Source organism: Cyrtonyx montezumae, unplaced genomic scaffold, assembly GCF_038088225.1.
Source record: "Cyrtonyx montezumae isolate F1298 unplaced genomic scaffold, pur_monq_1.0 scaffold_8, whole genome shotgun sequence".
NCBI lineage: Eukaryota > Metazoa > Chordata > Aves > Galliformes > Odontophoridae > Cyrtonyx > Cyrtonyx montezumae.
Window position 1 is genome coordinate 75,999,038 of NW_027072089.1, and position 19,847 is coordinate 76,018,884.

The 19,847-nt window shown below is 45.7% G+C and overlaps 18 non-coding genes and 1 pseudogene across 18 annotated transcripts; all 19 read right to left on the reverse strand.

The window, feature by feature from the left end:
* Positions 1-9,530: 9,530 nt before the first annotated feature.
* Positions 9,531-9,648, reverse strand: LOC136059533 (5S ribosomal RNA; annotated as a pseudogene).
* A 992-nt stretch (positions 9,649-10,640) lies between these two features.
* On the reverse strand, positions 10,641-10,759 carry LOC136059573 (5S ribosomal RNA). The gene has a single exon (XR_010623268.1). It is a non-coding gene; the product is annotated as a 5S ribosomal RNA (ribosomal RNA).
* Positions 10,760-10,993: 234 nt separating this feature from the next.
* Positions 10,994-11,112, reverse strand: LOC136059557 (5S ribosomal RNA). The gene has a single exon (XR_010623253.1). It is a non-coding gene; the product is annotated as a 5S ribosomal RNA (ribosomal RNA).
* A 567-nt stretch (positions 11,113-11,679) lies between these two features.
* On the reverse strand, positions 11,680-11,798 carry LOC136059574 (5S ribosomal RNA). Its single transcript, XR_010623269.1, has one exon. It is a non-coding gene; the product is annotated as a 5S ribosomal RNA (ribosomal RNA).
* Positions 11,799-12,032: 234 nt separating this feature from the next.
* On the reverse strand, positions 12,033-12,151 carry LOC136059569 (5S ribosomal RNA). The gene has a single exon (XR_010623264.1). It is a non-coding gene; the product is annotated as a 5S ribosomal RNA (ribosomal RNA).
* Positions 12,152-12,718: 567 nt separating this feature from the next.
* Positions 12,719-12,837, reverse strand: LOC136059575 (5S ribosomal RNA). Its single transcript, XR_010623270.1, has one exon. It is a non-coding gene; the product is annotated as a 5S ribosomal RNA (ribosomal RNA).
* Positions 12,838-13,071: 234 nt separating this feature from the next.
* On the reverse strand, positions 13,072-13,190 carry LOC136059580 (5S ribosomal RNA). The gene has a single exon (XR_010623275.1). It is a non-coding gene; the product is annotated as a 5S ribosomal RNA (ribosomal RNA).
* A 569-nt stretch (positions 13,191-13,759) lies between these two features.
* LOC136059576 (5S ribosomal RNA) lies at positions 13,760-13,878 on the reverse strand. Its single transcript, XR_010623271.1, has one exon. It is a non-coding gene; the product is annotated as a 5S ribosomal RNA (ribosomal RNA).
* A 234-nt stretch (positions 13,879-14,112) lies between these two features.
* Positions 14,113-14,231, reverse strand: LOC136059591 (5S ribosomal RNA). The gene has a single exon (XR_010623286.1). It is a non-coding gene; the product is annotated as a 5S ribosomal RNA (ribosomal RNA).
* Positions 14,232-14,800: 569 nt separating this feature from the next.
* On the reverse strand, positions 14,801-14,919 carry LOC136059577 (5S ribosomal RNA). Its single transcript, XR_010623272.1, has one exon. It is a non-coding gene; the product is annotated as a 5S ribosomal RNA (ribosomal RNA).
* A 234-nt stretch (positions 14,920-15,153) lies between these two features.
* On the reverse strand, positions 15,154-15,272 carry LOC136059523 (5S ribosomal RNA). Its single transcript, XR_010623227.1, has one exon. It is a non-coding gene; the product is annotated as a 5S ribosomal RNA (ribosomal RNA).
* A 567-nt stretch (positions 15,273-15,839) lies between these two features.
* On the reverse strand, positions 15,840-15,958 carry LOC136059578 (5S ribosomal RNA). The gene has a single exon (XR_010623273.1). It is a non-coding gene; the product is annotated as a 5S ribosomal RNA (ribosomal RNA).
* A 234-nt stretch (positions 15,959-16,192) lies between these two features.
* LOC136059525 (5S ribosomal RNA) lies at positions 16,193-16,311 on the reverse strand. Its single transcript, XR_010623229.1, has one exon. It is a non-coding gene; the product is annotated as a 5S ribosomal RNA (ribosomal RNA).
* Positions 16,312-16,880: 569 nt separating this feature from the next.
* On the reverse strand, positions 16,881-16,999 carry LOC136059579 (5S ribosomal RNA). Its single transcript, XR_010623274.1, has one exon. It is a non-coding gene; the product is annotated as a 5S ribosomal RNA (ribosomal RNA).
* A 234-nt stretch (positions 17,000-17,233) lies between these two features.
* LOC136059535 (5S ribosomal RNA) lies at positions 17,234-17,352 on the reverse strand. The gene has a single exon (XR_010623235.1). It is a non-coding gene; the product is annotated as a 5S ribosomal RNA (ribosomal RNA).
* Positions 17,353-17,921: 569 nt separating this feature from the next.
* LOC136059581 (5S ribosomal RNA) lies at positions 17,922-18,040 on the reverse strand. The gene has a single exon (XR_010623276.1). It is a non-coding gene; the product is annotated as a 5S ribosomal RNA (ribosomal RNA).
* A 234-nt stretch (positions 18,041-18,274) lies between these two features.
* Positions 18,275-18,393, reverse strand: LOC136059547 (5S ribosomal RNA). The gene has a single exon (XR_010623243.1). It is a non-coding gene; the product is annotated as a 5S ribosomal RNA (ribosomal RNA).
* Positions 18,394-18,962: 569 nt separating this feature from the next.
* Positions 18,963-19,081, reverse strand: LOC136059582 (5S ribosomal RNA). The gene has a single exon (XR_010623277.1). It is a non-coding gene; the product is annotated as a 5S ribosomal RNA (ribosomal RNA).
* A 234-nt stretch (positions 19,082-19,315) lies between these two features.
* LOC136059550 (5S ribosomal RNA) lies at positions 19,316-19,434 on the reverse strand. The gene has a single exon (XR_010623246.1). It is a non-coding gene; the product is annotated as a 5S ribosomal RNA (ribosomal RNA).
* Positions 19,435-19,847: the final 413 nt, after the last annotated feature.

Below are 19,847 nucleotides of genomic sequence, written 5' to 3' on the forward strand. Positions count from 1 at the left end.
ATATCAGGGAGAGGTTTGGAAGGCTTTTATATCAGAGGAGTTATAAAGCCCATGTTTATATAACCTAAACCATACTATGAAATTGAAGAGGGCATTATACAGAGTTGCAGAGGGTTTACTGGGTGGGATAGGCGTTATGTTGAGCTGGATATTACAAGATGAATATTTAACTAAATTATTATACCATTTAGAAGACCGTTAAGACGTTGTCTGCAATGCAGAATAATCATATTTCTATAAAATAAGAGGGTTTTTTTGAAAAAACTCTCATTGTTTCAAAAATTTTGAAACAATTAGAGAGCTTGTTTTCTGAGGGGAGAAAAATCTCGTCTGTTGTTCATGGAGATCCACTGTGGATTTGTAATTTTTTTTCAGGTAGCACGTGGTCATTTTGAGATTATATGAAAGTCTCTGTAGAACAGGGGAGGCATTATGAGCAGTAGAATGCTTTATGGAAGTGATGTTTAATGCAACAGGAATACCGCAGCAGTCATTTTCCAGGGCAGAAACTATTCTGTTATCATAAGGAGGTCAATTTAAGGACATATAACTCTACCTGTATGTGTATATGACACTTAAAATATTGCCCGGAATATAAAACATTTATGGTCTCTTACTTTGAAATAAGTGAGTGGATTATAATACAAGAGAGCTGTGTTTGAGGAAAATGCCGATAGCTTGCTTGCTCTCTTCACATTTTTACAAGTCTTTAATAGCATTGTAAAAATGTGAATCCACAACTTGATATTGCCTTAGCACATGCTACTTGAGAACTTATTCTGTTACCTTGAGATGGTATAAGTGGTATTTTATAAAATGGAGAGCTATTTTGAAGTGTTTAATGTAATGAGAAGTCTTATGTATTTTGTTGGGTATTTATATCTAGGTGGGCCTTATATGGAAGGTAATTTCCGGAAGTATTTCTATCTGTATAAATATGACACTTAAATAGACTGTGTGCTGGACAATATTGTTATTGTCACTATTTTTTTCAAATAAAAATGAAATTGCATTGGAACAATAAGGGGTGTTGTATAGGAGACATAATATTACAGGGATCATTCTGTGTAGTGCTGCGGGAGTGATGTGTTGGGAGTGTTATATTGAAGGTGATTAAATAGAGTTAAATAGAGTAGGTGAGTACTATAAGGAGCTGTAGGGGTATTATATGGAGAATAATGTAAAGTAGTATTACACTGTCTATATATGATATGTAATTATTTTATATGTTAGACAATGTTATGGTCACTTTTTTAATGAACCATGAATGTTTCTGCAAGGATGAGCAAGTTTGTTTTCTGAAGAGAGTGTTTGCTTGCCTGTTTCAATTCTTCATGGAACTATAAAATGTAAAACTTCATATTTGCATTATCTTAGAACATGATATTTGAGACGTTATATTGAGGTTATATGGAGGGGGCATTTCATGGAGGACTGTGCTACATAAATGGGGATGCTATATAGGGAGGGTGAGCACTATATAGATGGCATGTTAGATGGAGAGATGTTTTTAGGGAGATTTGTTCAGGTGTTAAATGGAGTGAGGGCATTTTAGATTATTATTACAGAAAATAAAGTTTATGGAAGAATACATTAAAACATTGTCCAGCACATCTTATAGGTGTAGTTAATTTTTAAATAACTTGAAATTATGCATGGCATACAGAAGGGGTGAGTCTTATTGGGAAGCTGACACTACACAACACCTGTAACTCTATATATAAAGTATAAAATTAATGTCTGTACATTCCATTTGTGGGTAATTGAATGGACACTGGCATCGCATATATATATATATAAAATTATTTCTTCCATCTTGAAACCTATTCTAGTTTCTATTATTCTTTATCAAAATGGAAAGCAAGGCCGTGTTTTGTTTTTTTTACTGTTTGCAGGACTGTGTTTAGACAGTGTTTCAAAATGCATAAAACTATTTGCCAACTTGAGCCTGCTGTAATTTTTATTTTGAACGCTCTTATGATTTGAAACATTGCATGAAGTTGATTATTCACCTTGAAGATGCACATTTAACTCTCCTAAATGAGTCAAATCCTCCACAAATGCTAAACTTGTGAGCCATTTTTCAACTTCAATTTCTGGTACAGATCTTCCTTTTATTCCATTATTCCATACATGACTTTCTGCCATTCTGCAAATCATAAAATCTTTCTAACATCTTACCCTGATGTAGCTGTCCTACATCAGAAGAGGAAATTATATCTCCATAATCAACATCCATACTTTTCAGGAATTCCTGGAACTGGTGATGATTCAATCCCTTAGACTTCACGAAATCCATGGCTTTGACAATTTGCATAACATTATCTGCTTTTAAAACTTTCCCACTTAAATTTTCTTGATTTATGATGCAATTATATCTCATTAAGCATGAGTTGCCAGCAGCAGGCGTATCATCTAGTAATTTTTTTAAGTCTTTCTTGTTTTATTAGCAACAATGCCTAGACCAACATGTTTCAGCCCAGACAATGCCAATCATGCATCATTGTTTGGTTGTTGATGAGTCATGGGTGTGTGGCTGTGGCCAGGTGGCTCAAAGAGCTGCCACTATGATGTCACAGTGTTGTGTAACCAGCCATCCCGGGAAATGGGTTTGACACATTTAGCCTAAAGTAAGGCTTGCAATGTAAATATGAAATTCACACTGAGTAGTATATATAGTGTAATTGAAAACAAGTTAGAATTGTACTATTACACTTAGCAATGATTGCTATAAGGCAGAAGGTTTTAACAGTGCTTAGTTCTCCTCCCTTATCTGTTTCTTCATCCTGATCTTGAAAGATACAAAAGCCTAGGGTAAGAGAAGTAAGAAAAACCCTATTCTATGCTATAGGGAAGTATGTGCGGCAGCAGGATAGAAAATACTTTATCCTTCCATTAGCAGGGGTCAACACTGAAAGGTGCAGGCAGACCCAACAGGTGGCTCTGAGGCTGGTATGCTAGCAGAATTTCAAGTTTCTTGATTATAGAAATGGCCACCTGACACTGGAATGCTGGTGCTTGATGGGATGTGCCTTTCTCAAAGGTGGAGAAGAATTTTTTCCACAGGAGTTATTGGGGCTGTAAACTAGATTTGGAGGGGAAAAGAGAGAAAACTGGGCCCTCCAGTGATAAGGTACAGGTGATAAGGTAAAGTTTATGTTCACTCAGAACATTTCTGAGAAGACCATTTCCTTCACTTGCTGCTTTCAACATGTCACATTGCTGGCTCCTTTTCCCTCTATTTCATCAAGCCAATGTTACTTGCACTCGCTTCACATACTGTTCATGTCATCTATTCACCCTGTCAGCTCTCTCACCACTGACTGACTGACTCCTGCCTGCAGCTGTCTTCTGACATCTACATTTGCACAAGTATCTCTTTCCTTTTCCCTGCTGCTTCTCAAATGCTCAGCGTACACTCTCATTACTTAGCAACAGCCAAAACATCAATGTGATATTAACACTGTCTCAAACTGAAACCAGGGTAGACCAATGTTTTATTTAGGTGGATACTATAGTGAGGATGATTTACAGAAGACTATAAGAGAGATTGTTAAAGCACTGTCTGGCATTCATAACAGCTATGTATTTACAACTTATTTATTTATTTATTTTAAGTAAAATTAGGTTGGAACAATCACAGAATTGTAGAGGCAGGAAGAGACCTCTGGAGATTGAATCCAAATGGCCTACGAAAGCAGTTCCCTACAGAAGGTTGCACAGGAAAGTGTCCAAGCAGGTCTTGAATACCTCCAGACAAGGAGACTTAACACCATTTCTGGGCAGCCTATTCCAGTGCTCTGTTACTCTCATAGTAAAGAAGTTATTCCTCATGTTCATATGGAATTTCCTGTGCTTTTTGCCTGTTGTTCCTTGTCTTGGATGCCACTGAAAAGAGTCTGATCCCATCTACTTGGCTTCTATGCTTTAGTTATTTATAAACAGTGATGAAACCCCTTTTCAGTCTTCTTCAGAACAATCCCTGGTGTCCTTTCCTCATGAAGGAGATGTTCCAGTGCCCTCATCTTTCTGGTCCTGAACTGAGGAACCCAGAACTGGGTACAATATTCTAAATGTGACCTCCCCAGGGCAGAACAGGAAGGATCACATCCCTCAGCCTGCAGCCCACCCTATTTTTTTAATGCACCTCTGGATACCATTGATCTTCTTGGTCACAAGGGTGCACTGTGATTATAGTGAAGTTTGTTTTCTGTTGGAAGCAAAGCTTGCTGTCTCAGTTCTTTACTGGACTGTAAAATGCGAATTTTACTGATTAGATTATCTTAGCTGCTTTGCTAGATAACTTATTATAGTGAGGTTGTGAGAAGCTTTCTTATATGGGAAAAATTATGTTGTATGGCAAGTTGATGGCGTCAGTGTATAGATGGTGAGTGTTATAAGGAGGATGATGTAATCTGTAGGTGAAGCATTATATGGAGGGGTGGGTGTTAAGCAGAGGTGGGCATTACATGTGCAATTACTTCTGGAAGTATTACACAGTCGATATATATGACACTTAAAAAATGGTCTGGCATACACAACAATTATAGTTAAAACCAGTGAAGGAATCCTTCCTGTCTTGGTTATTTATTGGATTGTAGAACGTGAAACTTCATATACTGGGGGAAGCATTATACACAGGATGATCTATAAAAGTATAGCACTCTGTATAGGTTTGATGATACTAAAAATTGCCTGCTATGCAGAATAATTATGAGCACTTTAATATAACATGAGTGTGGAATTGGACTAGAATAAGGAGGGAGATTGTTTTCTGAGGGAAGCTAAGGCTTGCTTAGTTGTTTACTAGTCTGTACCATTTGTATCTTTGTATTTGTATTAGCATGCTATATTTGGGAAATTATATGAAGATAGGCGTCACAGAAATTTTGGCAGTGTATGGAAATGGAGAGCAGCCTGGCCTGGGTTTTGAGTGTGGCTGTATTACTAGGAACTGACATCTCTCTTCCTGTAAAGCCTGAGCTTACTCTGTTGCTTCTTCCAATTGTTTCACAGTCTCTTGAGCACTGAATCACGTGCTGGCTTGTCCTAGCAGAGGGTCAGAATCTAATGGCCATTTCTGGGAAATGTTTATATCTGTTACTCCAAGAGTGCTGTCTGTATCTCCTTCTGTTCACTCCAGCAGAAAAAGAGCTTACTGCGGTCTCATCTGAAGTCCTTCTATGTGCTCTATGTAGCTTCAATAGGCTTTTGTTTCCTATGTTACAAACCTGGTTTTTATCGGTTGGATTTGATGTTGATTCAGAACTGTTTACTGTGTGTCTTTGTTGCTATTTTGCAACCATCTCCTATAATTTATTTTCAAATTAACAGAGGTAAGTAATTGTTTTCTCCCTCTACACTGGCAAGCCTACCGAGATATTAAATATATATATCAAAACCATGTTAACAGCATCTTTTATTTGTCATTGTGTCCGTTTACTAGGCCTTTCCTCGGTAAACAGGAGGAACTTGGCTGCTCAATAGTGGAAGTTATGGAACAGACCCTTCCTGCACTCAGCACACACAGAAGACAACAAATGCTTTATATGGTGGGCAGTGATATTTCTGATTTCCACAGAGGACTTTTTGAAGTGGGAAAAGAGAGAAGAAGCCAGGGCATGACCTAGGCAGCTAGCTGTCCATTTAGCTTGCTGCTGTGCAGATTTCTCCCCATCTCTCTATTGCTCCGGTGATCTTTGTTGCTTAAGTGACAGCTTAGGGCAGGGGGAGCAGTGCTGCTGGGAAAGACAGGTGCAACAAAAGGAGCAAACTTAAAGAAATAACAGGGGTGCTCTGAAGAAGAAAATGAAAGCCTTATTTTTTTAATTTTTTTTTAAACCCCTGTGATTTATTTAATTTGGGACAGGAAAGAAGGGATTCATCTGTGCACCAGACAAGCTAGTGGAAGCATTGAAAGCTTTTTGGAGAAATTTATCATTGTTAGACCAAGTGCTGTTGGTTTAAGTGGCAGAGGCTCTTGTGGGATTAGGGAATCTAAGGGGAAACGAGGAGGAATAACTTAAGAAGCCTGCCAACTACAACCTGAATCTGTGCTTTAAAGCAGGTATTGAGAGCTCAGACTAGCTACAGATTTAAGTTGCTAAGTGACACAAGTCTGAAGTCGTTCTTTGAGGCTACTGCTGAGGCTGGCTGCAGTGGTAGTTGTGCCAGACAGGAAAGGTGTTTGGCAGCCCCCAATCCTGTTTGCTTCCTGCCTCTATCTATATGATTGTGCCAGTGAACCATGAGCTCCTGTGCAACACAGCAGAGCATACTGAAGGGGTAGTGCCTTCCAATTTCCTCTGGAGCAACTACTACTGAGCACAAGACAGAGTTTCTCAAAATGTATAAAAACAGAATAATATCCTTCTGCTCATCTCATGCTCTAGGGCTTCCATTTCTTTGTACCTTCTGGCTACAATGTCTGTCTCAAACTTTGACGAGCGAAATGGTTGCCTTGCTCTTTATTATCTTCATCTCTTCTGGAGCTCTGAGAAGGAGATGTCTTATTCTTCTGTAATATGCGTCATCTTGGCTTAAAAATCCTTCTCATAGTATGCACAAATATGATTCTGTACATGTTTTGGCTCATTTCAATTTTATTTTTATGTAGCTGTTCAATTCTTTATTTAGTGTATTCTAGATTGTTCAGTCCAAGATTTACCTCTTTCCACCTCACATGGACTTGGTTGTGTTGCTCATTAGAAAATACTCTGCTGACATTATGACTTGTTTCTGGCTCTTAGATTTTAGCCTTTGACATTCTGGATTTACATACATGAAGTTCCAAACATACTTGCAGAGCACATTCTTATGATGGACAATGAATTTGAATGAACTAAATGAAAGTTCCTAGTGGCCTTTCTGTTATAGCAGAATTCTACAATGAGGTGGTCTGAGCTCTGATATTCTTCCTGCTCTCTATGCTGACACTCACTAAAAGAATGGCAATGCAGTTCCACATCACTCTCGAAATACTCACAAGAGTACCTCAACATTTATTTTAGAGATGGGCTTCAGGTAAAATCAAGAGTGCTCCTATCACTTTCAGTCCCCTCATTTCCTCCAGCCAGACATGTTATCTGGTTCTGCATGTTTAATATCCAGCAAGTACTTGTGATTACCCCGCTGAACTTGTGACACTGGAGAGTCTCCCTGAATAAACTCTGCTTTGATTCATGTTAACTGAAACACCACGTGAACTTTCCAGCCTTCTGGAAGTATCTCCACATGCACCCAAGTTACCTAAGTATCACTTCCTAGCTGATCTTTCTTTTGTCTATAACTGTCTACGCTCAGAACTGAGCGAAAGGAGGAACTGTGCTTTCTGGATTACATTTAACATAAATGTCATAAAAGTCAACTGTGTTCAGCTATTTATATAGAGAATGCTTTCATGTTCTACAGAAGCTGCCAGTACAATTGATTTTCTGTCGGAGTTGCCTCTCTCTGTTTCTCAGTTAAGATTTAGGTGTGAGAAAACCAGGCCTTAGTGGACAGGTCTATACTCTGGGAATTGATAGAACATACATACCCTGAAGGTTATATTTTCAGGAGAATTGAAATCCAGGCTCTTTTTTAAAAATGCCTGATAGCTTCTCAAGTTGAACAGGCCTTGAAGTTTCATATCTTGAATGCTTCTGTAGTGAGTCCTTAAGTATCAGCTACAGCATAAGAGAATAAAGCGAGTTTCTCTTTGCCATTGGCCTCAGTGAGAGGATACACAAATGCAGGAACCACTAGCATCCTACATTTCTTCTCCAAGAAGTGTTTTTCACATCCATTTGTTCTGAATTGGTTTCCCTATCTTCTCTGATGTCAGACATTGACTTTATTGCTGAAGTTTCCAACAAAATTAGTTCTCTCTGTTCTCTGCTGTTTGGATTGTTTCTGAAACACGGGCCAATACAATACCTTTCCATGAATTTTCATCATTGTGCTTCATTTTTACTCTTTGCAGGAAGTCATCAAGTCAGAGACCCAAGCTCCTCACCAGAGCAGAGGCTATACTGTGGAAAACAGGCACAGATAGAGCACTCATGCACCCTTGTTTGTACTATGTCAGTTTACATGGGTAAGAGTTGCCTAGGGCTACGAGCACGTTCAGTTGAAGCTGTGACTGGGAAACAATCGCAGGTCCGAACAAAGCCAGATCATTCTTTGAGTGCCTCCCTGGAAAGGCCTGCTTGTCAGAACTGAATAAATAAATGATATCTAATGAAGAAGGTTTTCTAATCCTTGTAAGATTCAAGGAATTTCTTGTCAGACTACATTATTATTTTTTCCAAAAGTTTGTCTCAGTACTGACATAAACCACAATAGAAATATCATTTTATAAAGGAATCCAAAGGTTATTACACAGCCCAACTGAACGTACCCAGAACCAATTTGTGTGTAATTACACGGCACTGAGCTAGGACATGGAAGACAAAGAAGAAATACAAAGAGGGTAGACTTGTGTCATTACCTGCCTATTTACATTTAATTTATTTTCCGTGTCAGAGTGACAACATGTCTGACCCTTTTTCTTTGATTTACTCAGTCTTTTGATTATCACCTGTTTCTCAGGTTCCAGGAACTGCTCATCTTTGCTACAGATGCATGCTCAACCTTCAGTGTGTCACGCTGCTCTTCAGAATGACTTCCAGTGCAGAACTGATGTTCTGAGGACTACAGCCATGGCCTGCTGCTGCTGCTGCAGGTAAAAATATACATCAGCATTATCTGTGGGAAGGAAACATTTAGCTTAATGGTAGAGACCAACTCGCACAGTCCTAGCTCTCTTTCACTTGAGATAACTGATTGAAAAACCCTGTCTGTGGTCAGAAGCAAGTGTTCAAAACCTCTGAGGCTGACTAAATTATTGTAGAGTCAAACAACAGCACAGAGTATTTGTCACAGATTATTTCCAAGTCACCATGCTGTTTCAAAATATACAGAGCTGTAAAATTTGCCTAGAGACCATGAAAGCATTGCCTCTCATTCTTATGCTGTCTTTAATCATAGAATGCTAGTGTGCAGTTAATTTTCCTTTTTCCTTGGGTCAGATTTGTTAATGGAAATATTCTGCCAATATGGTGACCCATGTGCGTTGAAGTTAACAGCAAGAGTTATAGAGAATTAAAATCCTTATCAAAAGCTGTGAAAGAGAAATGCCAGAATTTCAGAATTCCATCACCAGAGGAAGGCACTCCTAATGCAACATCTGTCTGGTACTGCCAAGTATTCTAAATAAATGGTAGTTCAGAGGAAGGAAAGCATTGCTGGGTTTTACTAATGAATATATCTCTTTTTGTTAAGCAACAAAAAGGGCATCTCAGAGGCATGATCATAAAGTTAAGTTTAGAATGACCTCAGTATGTATTACCTGAAAGACGCATGTCATAATGTATATATATAAAAAAAAAAAAAAGCCCAGAATAGAAGTAATAGAAAGGATAAAAAAAAGCAGGAGAAAAAAGGAGAAAGTAAGGACAAGAAAACAGGAAAGAAAAAAGGAACGGAAATGATAAGGAAAAAAGAAGAAAAGCCTACAGCACCCGGTATTCCCAAGAGGAATCCCATCCAAGTACTAACAAGGCCCGACTCTGATTAGCTTCCGAGATAGATGAGATTGGGCATTGCCAGAGTGGTGTGGCCGTAGACACCTCCATGTCCAACTCGTGCACGCACAAGATGCACACAAGCACATGAGCCTCACTGAAGATAGTAAAAAATTACACACTGCCTCACAAAAAAAAAAAAAAAAAAAAAAAGAAAAAGAAAAAGAAAGAAACCGGTTGGAGATTTGTGATTTTAATGCCGGTATTCCACGTCAGAACATCAGGCAGGCAGTTAAGGAGTTAATGCTGCTGGGGAGCGGCCAAGGGGCGGAGCACCGCACCAGACGCCAGACAGCTCTCTCGCAACACACTCTTTCAGCTGCCGCGCAGATTCAGATTCTGTGCTTCCCCTGCAGTTCTTCCTTAACGTAAGCTATCAATTTTGGTTTGGGAAATTAGTCTCTCTCAATTATTCAGTTTTAATAAAAATTGTAAAGTTATCGTTCACTTAAATTCGTGCTGTTTTTTTTGGAGACCCATTTATTTCCCCAGTACCACACAGGAGGGCACAGCACTGTTCGCGTGGTGGCATGGCCAGATACGGTGCAGTATCTCAGTTTCTCCCATTATACCTTATGTCCCAATCAGGGATAACACCATGACAAAACCAGAACAAAAAAGAAAACAACACAGAACAGAAAGCGAAAAAGAGGAAAAATATAATAAAGAATTGAATACATAAAAAAAAAAAAAAAAAAAAAGAGCCTGCAGCACCTGCGCTTCCCAGCAGCTCTCCCATCCGAGCACCAACCAGGCCGGATAGTCACTAGGCCCGATTCTGCAATCCCAGAGTGGGGTGGCCGCAGACACCTCCAGCTGCTGCTCGTGCACTCACGAGCTGCGCACAAGCGCACGCTCTGGCGAGCACGAGCAGCCAAAAGCACGCCCCGAGGCTCCAAAACAGTCAGAAATAGAAGCGTCGAGGAAAAGGACGAAGCAAAGGAGAAGGCTAGGCCAGACAGAAGGCGGGAAAAGATTTCGTCGGAAAAGAAAAGCGAGTGACAAGAAGGCCAATAAATGAAAGCGAAGAAGAAAAGCCTACAGCACCCGGTATTCCCAGGAGGTCTCCCATCCAAGTACTAACCAGGCCCGACCCTGCTTAGCTTCCGAGATCAGACGAGATCGGGCGTTGCCAGAGTGGTGTGGCCGTAGACACTGTCAGCTCCGGCTCTTGCCCTCACGAGCTGCACACAAACGCACGCTTTTCTGAGCACAAAAGGAACCCAGACGATACCCTCGTCCCAGACGACAACAACCACCACAAGAAAACACTAGGCCAAAACAAAACTGCACAAAAAACAACGCTACACAAGTCAACAACCGAGAAGCGGTGCCAACAAAACAGAAGGACAAGCTCAGGAATCAAAAGGAAAACGGAAAAAATAAAGAGCCTACAGCACCCGGTATTCCCAGGAGGTCTCCCATCCAAGTACTAACCAGGCCCGACTCTGATTAGCTTCCGAGATCAGACGAGATCGGGCGTTGCCAGAGTGGTATGGCCGTAGACACCTCCAGCTGCTGCTCGGGCACTCACAAGCTGCGCACCAGCACGTGGCTCTCGCTGAATTCAAGCACAACAAAAAATACGCGCTGCCTCACAGCGTAGAAACAGAAAGAAGCCACAAGAACTAAGAAAACAACAGACACTGCGAGACAAAGGAGAACAAGGGGAAAGTATTCTCAAGAAAAGAAGAGAAGAGAGTAGGAAAAGAAGGAGAAGCGAAAAGCAAGTAAGGAAAAAAGAGCCTGCAGCACCCGCGCTTCCCAGCAGCTCTCCCATCCGAGCACCAACCAGGCCGGATAGTCACCAGGCCCGATTCTGCAATCCCAGAGTGGGGTGGCCGCAGACACCTCCAGCTGCTGCTCGGGCACTCACGAGCTGCGCACAAGCGCACGCTCTGGCGAGCACGAGCAGCCAAAAGCACGCCCCGAGGCTCCAAAAGTCAGAAATAGAAGCGTCGAGGAAAAGGACGAAGCAAAGGAGAAGGCTAGGCCAGACAGAAGGCGGGAAAAGATTTCGGCGGAAAAGAAAAGCGAGTGACGGGAAGGCCAATAAATGAAAGCGAAGAAGAAAAGCCTACAGCACCCGGTATTCCCAGGAGGTCTCCCATCCAAGTACTAACCAGGCCCGACCCTGCTTAGCTTCCGAGATCAGACGAGATCGGGCGTTGCCAGAGTGGTGTGGCCGTAGACACTGTCAGCTCCGGCTCTTGCCCTCACGACCTGCACACAAACGCACGCTTTTCTGAGCACAAAAGGAACCCAGACGATACCCTCGTCCCAGACGACAACAACCACCACAAGAAAACACTAGGCCAAAACAAAACTGCACAAAAAACAACGCTACACAAGTCAACAACCGAGAAGCGGTGCCAACAAAACAGAAGGACAAGCTCAGGAATCAAAAGGAAAACGGAAAAAATAAAGAGCCTACAGCACCCGGTATTCCCAGGAGGTCTCCCATCCAAGTACTAACCAGGCCCGACTCTGATTAGCTTCCGAGATCAGACGAGATCGGGCGTTGCCAGAGTGGTATGGCCGTAGACACCTCCAGCTGCTGCTCAGGCACTCACAAGCTGCGCACCAGCACGTGGCTCTCGCTGAATTCAAGCACAACAAAAAATACGCGCTGCCTCACAGCGTAGAAACAGAAAGAAGCAACAAGAACAAAGAAAACAACAGACACTGCGAGACAAAGGAGAACAAGGGGAAAGTATTCTCAAGAAAAGAAGAGAAGAGAGTAGGAAAAGAAGGAGAAGCGAAAAGCAAGTAAGGAAAAAAGAGCCTGCAGCACCCGCGCTTCCCAGCAGCTCTCCCATCCGAGCACCAACCAGGCCGGATAGTCACCAGGCCCGATTCTGCAATCCCAGAGTGGGGTGGCCACAGACACCTCCAGCTGCTGCTCGGGCACTCACGAGCTGCGCACAAGCGCACGCTCTGGCGAGCACGAGCAGCCAAAAGCACGCCCCGAGGCTCCAAAAGTCAGAAATAGAAGCGTCGAGGAAAAGGACGAAGCAAAGGAGAAGGCTAGGCCAGACAGAAGGCGGGAAAAGATTTCGGCGGAAAAGAAAAGCGAGTGACGGGAAGGCCAATAAATGAAAGCGAAGAAGAAAAGCCTACAGCACCCGGTATTCCCAGGAGGTCTCCCATCCAAGTACTAACCAGGCCCGACCCTGCTTAGCTTCCGAGATCAGACGAGATCGGGCGTTGCCAGAGTGGTGTGGCCGTAGACACTGTCAGCTCCGGCTCTTGCCCTCACGACCTGCACACAAACGCACGCTTTTCTGAGCACAAAAGGAACCCAGACGATACCCTCGTCCCAGACGACAACAACCACCACAAGAAAACACTAGGCCAAAACAAAACTGCACAAAAAACAACGCTACGCAAGTCAACAACCGAGAAGCGGTGCCAACAAAACAGAAGGACAAGCTCAGGAATCAAAAGGAAAACGGAAAAAATAAAGAGCCTACAGCACCCGGTATTCCCAGGAGGTCTCCCATCCAAGTACTAACCAGGCCCGACTCTGATTAGCTTCCGAGATCAGACGAGATCGGGCGTTGCCAGAGTGGTATGGCCGTAGACACCTCCAGCTGCTGCTCGGGCACTCACAAGCTGCGCACCAGCACGTGGCTCTCGCTGAATTCAAGCACAACAAAAAATACGCGCTGCCTCACAGCGTAGAAACAGAAAGAAGCCACAAGAACAAAGAAAACAACAGACACTGCGAGACAAAGGAGAACAAGGGGAAAGTATACTCAAGAAAAGAAGAGAAGAGAGTAGGAAAAGAAGGAGAAGCGAAAAGCAAGTAAGGAAAAAAGAGCCTGCAGCACCCGCGCTTCCCAGCAGCTCTCCCATCCGAGCACCAACCAGGCCGGATAGTCACCAGGCCCGATTCTGCAATCCCAGAGTGGGGTGGCCGCAGACACCTCCAGCTGCTGCTCGGGCACTCACGAGCTGCGCACAAGCGCACGCTCTGGCGAGCACGAGCAGCCAAAAGCACGCCCCGAGGCTCCAAAACAGTCAGAAATAGAAGCGTCGAGGAAAAGGACGAAGCAAAGGAGAAGGCTAGGCCAGAAAGAAGGCGGGAAAAGATTTCGTCGGAAAAGAAAAGCGAGTGACAAGAAGGCCAATAAATGAAAGCGAAGAAGAAAAGCCTACAGCACCCGGTATTCCCAGGAGGTCTCCCATCCAAGTACTAACCAGGCCCGACCCTGCTTAGCTTCCGAGATCAGACGAGATCGGGCGTTGCCAGAGTGGTGTGGCCGTAGACACTGTCAGCTCCGGCTCTTGCCCTCACGACCTGCACACAAACGCACGCTTTTCTGAGCACAAAAGGAACCCAGACGATACCCTCGTCCCAGACGACAACAACCACCACAAGAAAACACTAGGCCAAAACAAAACTGCACAAAAAACAACGCTACACAAGTCAACAACCGAGAAGCGGTGCCAACAAAACAGAAGGACAAGCTCAGGAATCAAAAGGAAAACGGAAAAAATAAAGAGCCTACAGCACCCGGTATTCCCAGGAGGTCTCCCATCCAAGTACTAACCAGGCCCGACTCTGATTAGCTTCCGAGATCAGACGAGATCGGGCGTTGCCAGAGTGGTATGGCCGTAGACACCTCCAGCTGCTGCTCGGGCACTCACAAGCTGCGCACCAGCACGTGGCTCTCGCTGAATTCAAGCACAACAAAAAATACGCGCTGCCTCACAGCGTAGAAACAGAAAGAAGCCACAAGAACTAAGAAAACAACAGACACTGCGAGACAAAGGAGAACAAGGGGAAAGTATTCTCAAGAAAAGAAGAGAAGAGAGTAGGAAAAGAAGGAGAAGCGAAAAGCAAGTAAGGAAAAAAGAGCCTGCAGCACCCGCGCTTCCCAGCAGCTCTCCCATCCGAGCACCAACCAGGCCGGATAGTCACTAGGCCCGATTCTGCAATCCCAGAGTGGGGTGGCCGCAGACACCTCCAGCTGCTGCTCGGGCACTCACGAGCTGCGCACAAGCGCACGCTCTGGCGAGCACGAGCAGCCAAAAGCACGCCCCGAGGCTCCAAAACAGTCAGAAATAGAAGCGTCGAGGAAAAGGACGAAGCAAAGGAGAAGGCTAGGCCAGAAAGAAGGCGGGAAAAGATTTCGTCGAAAAAGAAAAGCGAGTGACAAGAAGGCCAATAAATGAAAGCGAAGAAGAAAAGCCTACAGCACCCGGTATTCCCAGGAGGTCTCCCATCCAAGTACTAACCAGGCCCGACCCTGCTTAGCTTCCGAGATCAGACGAGATCGGGCGTTGCCAGAGTGGTGTGGCCGTAGACACTGTCAGCTCCGGCTCTTGCCCTCACGAGCTGCACGCAAACGCACGCTTTTCTGAGCACAAAAGGAACCCAGACGATACCCTCGTCCCAGACGACAACAACCACCACAAGAAAACACTAGGCCAAAACAAAACTGCACAAAAAACAACGCTACACAAGTCAACAACCGAGAAGCGGTGCCAACAAAACAGAAGGACAAGCTCAGGAATCAAAAGGAAAACGGAAAAAATAAAGAGCCTACAGCACCCGGTATTCCCAGGAGGTCTCCCATCCAAGTACTAACCAGGCCCGACTCTGATTAGCTTCCGAGATCAGACGAGATCGGGCATTGCCAGAGTGGTATGGCCGTAGACACCTCCAGCTGCTGCTCAGGCACTCACAAGCTGCGCACCAGCACGTGGCTCTCGCTGAATTCAAGCACAACAAAAAATACGCGCTGCCTCACAGCGTAGAAACAGAAAGAAGCAACAAGAACAAAGAAAACAACAGACACTGCGAGACAAAGGAGAACAAGGGGAAAGTATTCTCAAGAAAAGAAGAGAAGAGAGTAGGAAAAGAAGGAGAAGCGAAAAGCAAGTAAGGAAAAAAGAGCCTGCAGCACCCGCGCTTCCCAGCAGCTCTCCCATCCGAGCACCAACCAGGCCGGATAGTCACCAGGCCCGATTCTGCAATCCCAGAGTGGGGTGGCCACAGACACCTCCAGCTGCTGCTCGGGCACTCACGAGCTGCGCACAAGCGCACGCTCTGGCGAGCACGAGCAGCCAAAAGCACGCCCCGAGGCTCCAAAAGTCAGAAATAGAAGCGTCGAGGAAAAGGACGAAGCAAAGGAGAAGGCTAGGCCAGACAGAAGGCGGGAAAAGATTTCGGCGGAAAAGAAAAGCGAGTGACGGGAAGGCCAATAAATGAAAGCGAAGAAGAAAAGCCTACAGCACCCGGTATTCCCAGGAGGTCTCCCATCCAAGTACTAACCAGGCCCGACCCTGCTTAGCTTCCGAGATCAGACGAGATCGGGCGTTGCCAGAGTGGTGTGGCCGTAGACACTGTCAGCTCCGGCTCTTGCCCTCACGAGCTGCACACAAACGCACGCTTTTCTGAGCACAAAAGGAACCCAGACGATACCCTCGTCCCAGACGACAACAACCACCACAAGAAAACACTAGGCCAAAACAAAACTGCACAAAAAACAACGCTACACAAGTCAACAACCGAGAAGCGGTGCCAACAAAACAGAAGGACAAGCTCAGGAATCAAAAGGAAAACGGAAAAAATAAAGAGCCTACAGCACCCGGTATTCCCAGGAGGTCTCCCATCCAAGTACTAACCAGGCCCGACTCTGATTAGCTTCCGAGATCAGACGAGATCGGGCGTTGCCAGAGTGGTATGGCCGTAGACACCTCCAGCTGCTGCTCGGGCACTCACAAGCTGCGCACCAGCACGTGGCTCTCGCTGAATTCAAGCACAACAAAAAATACGCGCTGCCTCACAGCGTAGAAACAGAAAGAAGCCACAAGAACAAAGAAAACAACAGACACTGCGAGACAAAGGAGAACAAGGGGAAAGTATACTCAAGAAAAGAAGAGAAGAGAGTAGGAAAAGAAGGAGAAGCGAAAAGCAAGTAAGGAAAAAAGAGCCTGCAGCACCCGCGCTTCCCAGCAGCTCTCCCATCCGAGCACCAACCAGGCCGGATAGTCACCAGGCCCGATTCTGCAATCCCAGAGTGGGGTGGCCGCAGACACCTCCAGCTGCTGCTCGGGCACTCACGAGCTGCGCACAAGCGCACGCTCTGGCGAGCACGAGCAGCCAAAAGCACGCCCCGAGGCTCCAAAACAGTCAGAAATAGAAGCGTCGAGGAAAAGGACGAAGCAAAGGAGAAGGCTAGGCCAGAAAGAAGGCGGGAAAAGATTTCGTCGGAAAAGAAAAGCGAGTGACAAGAAGGCCAATAAATGAAAGCGAAGAAGAAAAGCCTACAGCACCCGGTATTCCCAGGAGGTCTCCCATCCAAGTACTAACCAGGCCCGACCCTGCTTAGCTTCCGAGATCAGACGAGATCGGGCGTTGCCAGAGTGGTGTGGCCGTAGACACTGTCAGCTCCGGCTCTTGCCCTCACGACCTGCACACAAACGCACGCTTTTCTGAGCACAAAAGGAACCCAGACGATACCCTCGTCCCAGACGACAACAACCACCACAAGAAAACACTAGGCCAAAACAAAACTGCACAAAAAACAACGCTACACAAGTCAACAACCGAGAAGCGGTGCCAACAAAACAGAAGGACAAGCTCAGGAATCAAAAGGAAAACGGAAAAAATAAAGAGCCTACAGCACCCGGTATTCCCAGGAGGTCTCCCATCCAAGTACTAACCAGGCCCGACTCTGATTAGCTTCCGAGATCAGACGAGATCGGGCGTTGCCAGAGTGGTATGGCCGTAGACACCTCCAGCTGCTGCTCGGGCACTCACAAGCTGCGCACCAGCACGTGGCTCTCGCTGAATTCAAGCACAACAAAAAATACGCGCTGCCTCACAGCGTAGAAACAGAAAGAAGCCACAAGAACAAAGAAAACAACAGACACTGCGAGACAAAGGAGAACAAGGGGAAAGTATACTCAAGAAAAGAAGAGAAGAGAGTAGGAAAAGAAGGAGAAGCGAAAAGCAAGTAAGGAAAAAAGAGCCTGCAGCACCCGCGCTTCCCAGCAGCTCTCCCATCCGAGCACCAACCAGGCCGGATAGTCACCAGGCCCGATTCTGCAATCCCAGAGTGGGGTGGCCGCAGACACCTCCAGCTGCTGCTCGGGCACTCACGAGCTGCGCACAAGCGCACGCTCTGGCGAGCACGAGCAGCCAAAAGCACGCCCCGAGGCTCCAAAACAGTCAGAAATAGAAGCGTCGAGGAAAAGGACGAAGCAAAGGAGAAGGCTAGGCCAGACAGAAGGCGGGAAAAGATTTCGGCGGAAAAGAAAAGCGAGTGACGGGAAGGCCAATAAATGAAAGCGAAGAAGAAAAGCCTACAGCACCCGGTATTCCCAGGAGGTCTCCCATCCAAGTACTAACCAGGCCCGACCCTGCTTAGCTTCCGAGATCAGACGAGATCGGGCGTTGCCAGAGTGGTGTGGCCGTAGACACTGTCAGCTCCGGCTCTTGCCCTCACGACCTGCACACAAACGCACGCTTTTCTGAGCACAAAAGGAACCCAGACGATACCCTCGTCCCAGACGACAACAACCACCACAAGAAAACACTAGGCCAAAACAAAACTGCACAAAAAACAACGCTACACAAGTCAACAACCGAGAAGCGGTGCCAACAAAACAGAAGGACAAGCTCAGGAATCAAAAGGAAAACGGAAAAAATAAAGAGCCTACAGCACCCGGTATTCCCAGGAGGTCTCCCATCCAAGTACTAACCAGGCCCGACTCTGATTAGCTTCCGAGATCAGACGAGATCGGGCGTTGCCAGAGTGGTATGGCCGTAGACACCTCCAGCTGCTGCTCGGGCACTCACAAGCTGCGCACCAGCACGTGGCTCTCGCTGAATTCAAGCACAACAAAAAATACGCGCTGCCTCACAGCGTAGAAACAGAAAGAAGCCACAAGAACAAAGAAAACAACAGACACTGCGAGACAAAGGAGAACAAGGGGAAAGTATACTCAAGAAAAGAAGAGAAGAGAGTAGGAAAAGAAGGAGAAGCAAAAAGCAAGTAAGGAAAAAAGAGCCTGCAGCACCCGCGCTTCCCAGCAGCTCTCCCATCCGAGCACCAACCAGGCCGGATAGTCACCAGGCCCGATTCTGCAATCCCAGAGTGGGGTGGCCGCAGACACCTCCAGCTGCTGCTCGGGCACTCACGAGCTGCGCACAAGCGCACGCTCTGGCGAGCACGAGCAGCCAAAAGCACGCCCCGAGGCTCCAAAACAGTCAGAAATAGAAGCGTCGAGGAAAAGGACGAAGCAAAGGAGAAGGCTAGGCCAGAAAGAAGGCGGGAAAAGATTTCGTCGGAAAAGAAAAGCGAGTGACGGGAAGGCCAATAAATGAAAGCGAAGAAGAAAAGCCTACAGCACCCGGTATTCCCAGGAGGTCTCCCATCCAAGTACTAACCAGGCCCGACCCTGCTTAGCTTCCGAGATCAGACGAGATCGGGCGTTGCCAGAGTGGTGTGGCCGTAGACACTGTCAGCTCCGGCTCTTGCCCTCACGACCTGCACACAAACGCACGCTTTTCTGAGCACAAAAGGAACCCAGACGATACCCTCGTCCCAGACGACAACAACCACCACAAGAAAACACTAGGCCAAAACAAAACTGCACAAAAAACAACGCTACACAAGTCAACAACCGAGAAGCGGTGCCAACAAAACAGAAGGACAAGCTCAGGAATCAAAAGGAAAACGGAAAAAATAAAGAGCCTACAGCACCCGGTATTCCCAGGAGGTCTCCCATCCAAGTACTAACCAGGCCCGACTCTGATTAGCTTCCGAGATCAGACGAGATCGGGCGTTGCCAGAGTGGTATGGCCGTAGACACCTCCAGCTGCTGCTCGGGCACTCACAAGCTGCGCACCAGCACGTGGCTCTCGCTGAATTCAAGCACAACAAAAAATACGCGCTGCCTCACAGCGTAGAAACAGAAAGAAGCCACAAGAACAAAGAAAACAACAGACACTGCGAGACAAAGGAGAACAAGGGGAAAGTATACTCAAGAAAAGAAGAGAAGAGAGTAGGAAAAGAAGGAGAAGCGAAAAGCAAGTAAGGAAAAAAGAGCCTGCAGCACCCGCGCTTCCCAGCAGCTCTCCCATCCGAGCACCAACCAGGCCGGATAGTCACCAGGCCCGATTCTGCAATCCCAGAGTGGGGTGGCCGCAGACACCTCCAGCTGCTGCTCGGGCACTCACGAGCTGCGCACAAGCGCACGCTCTGGCGAGCACGAGCAGCCAAA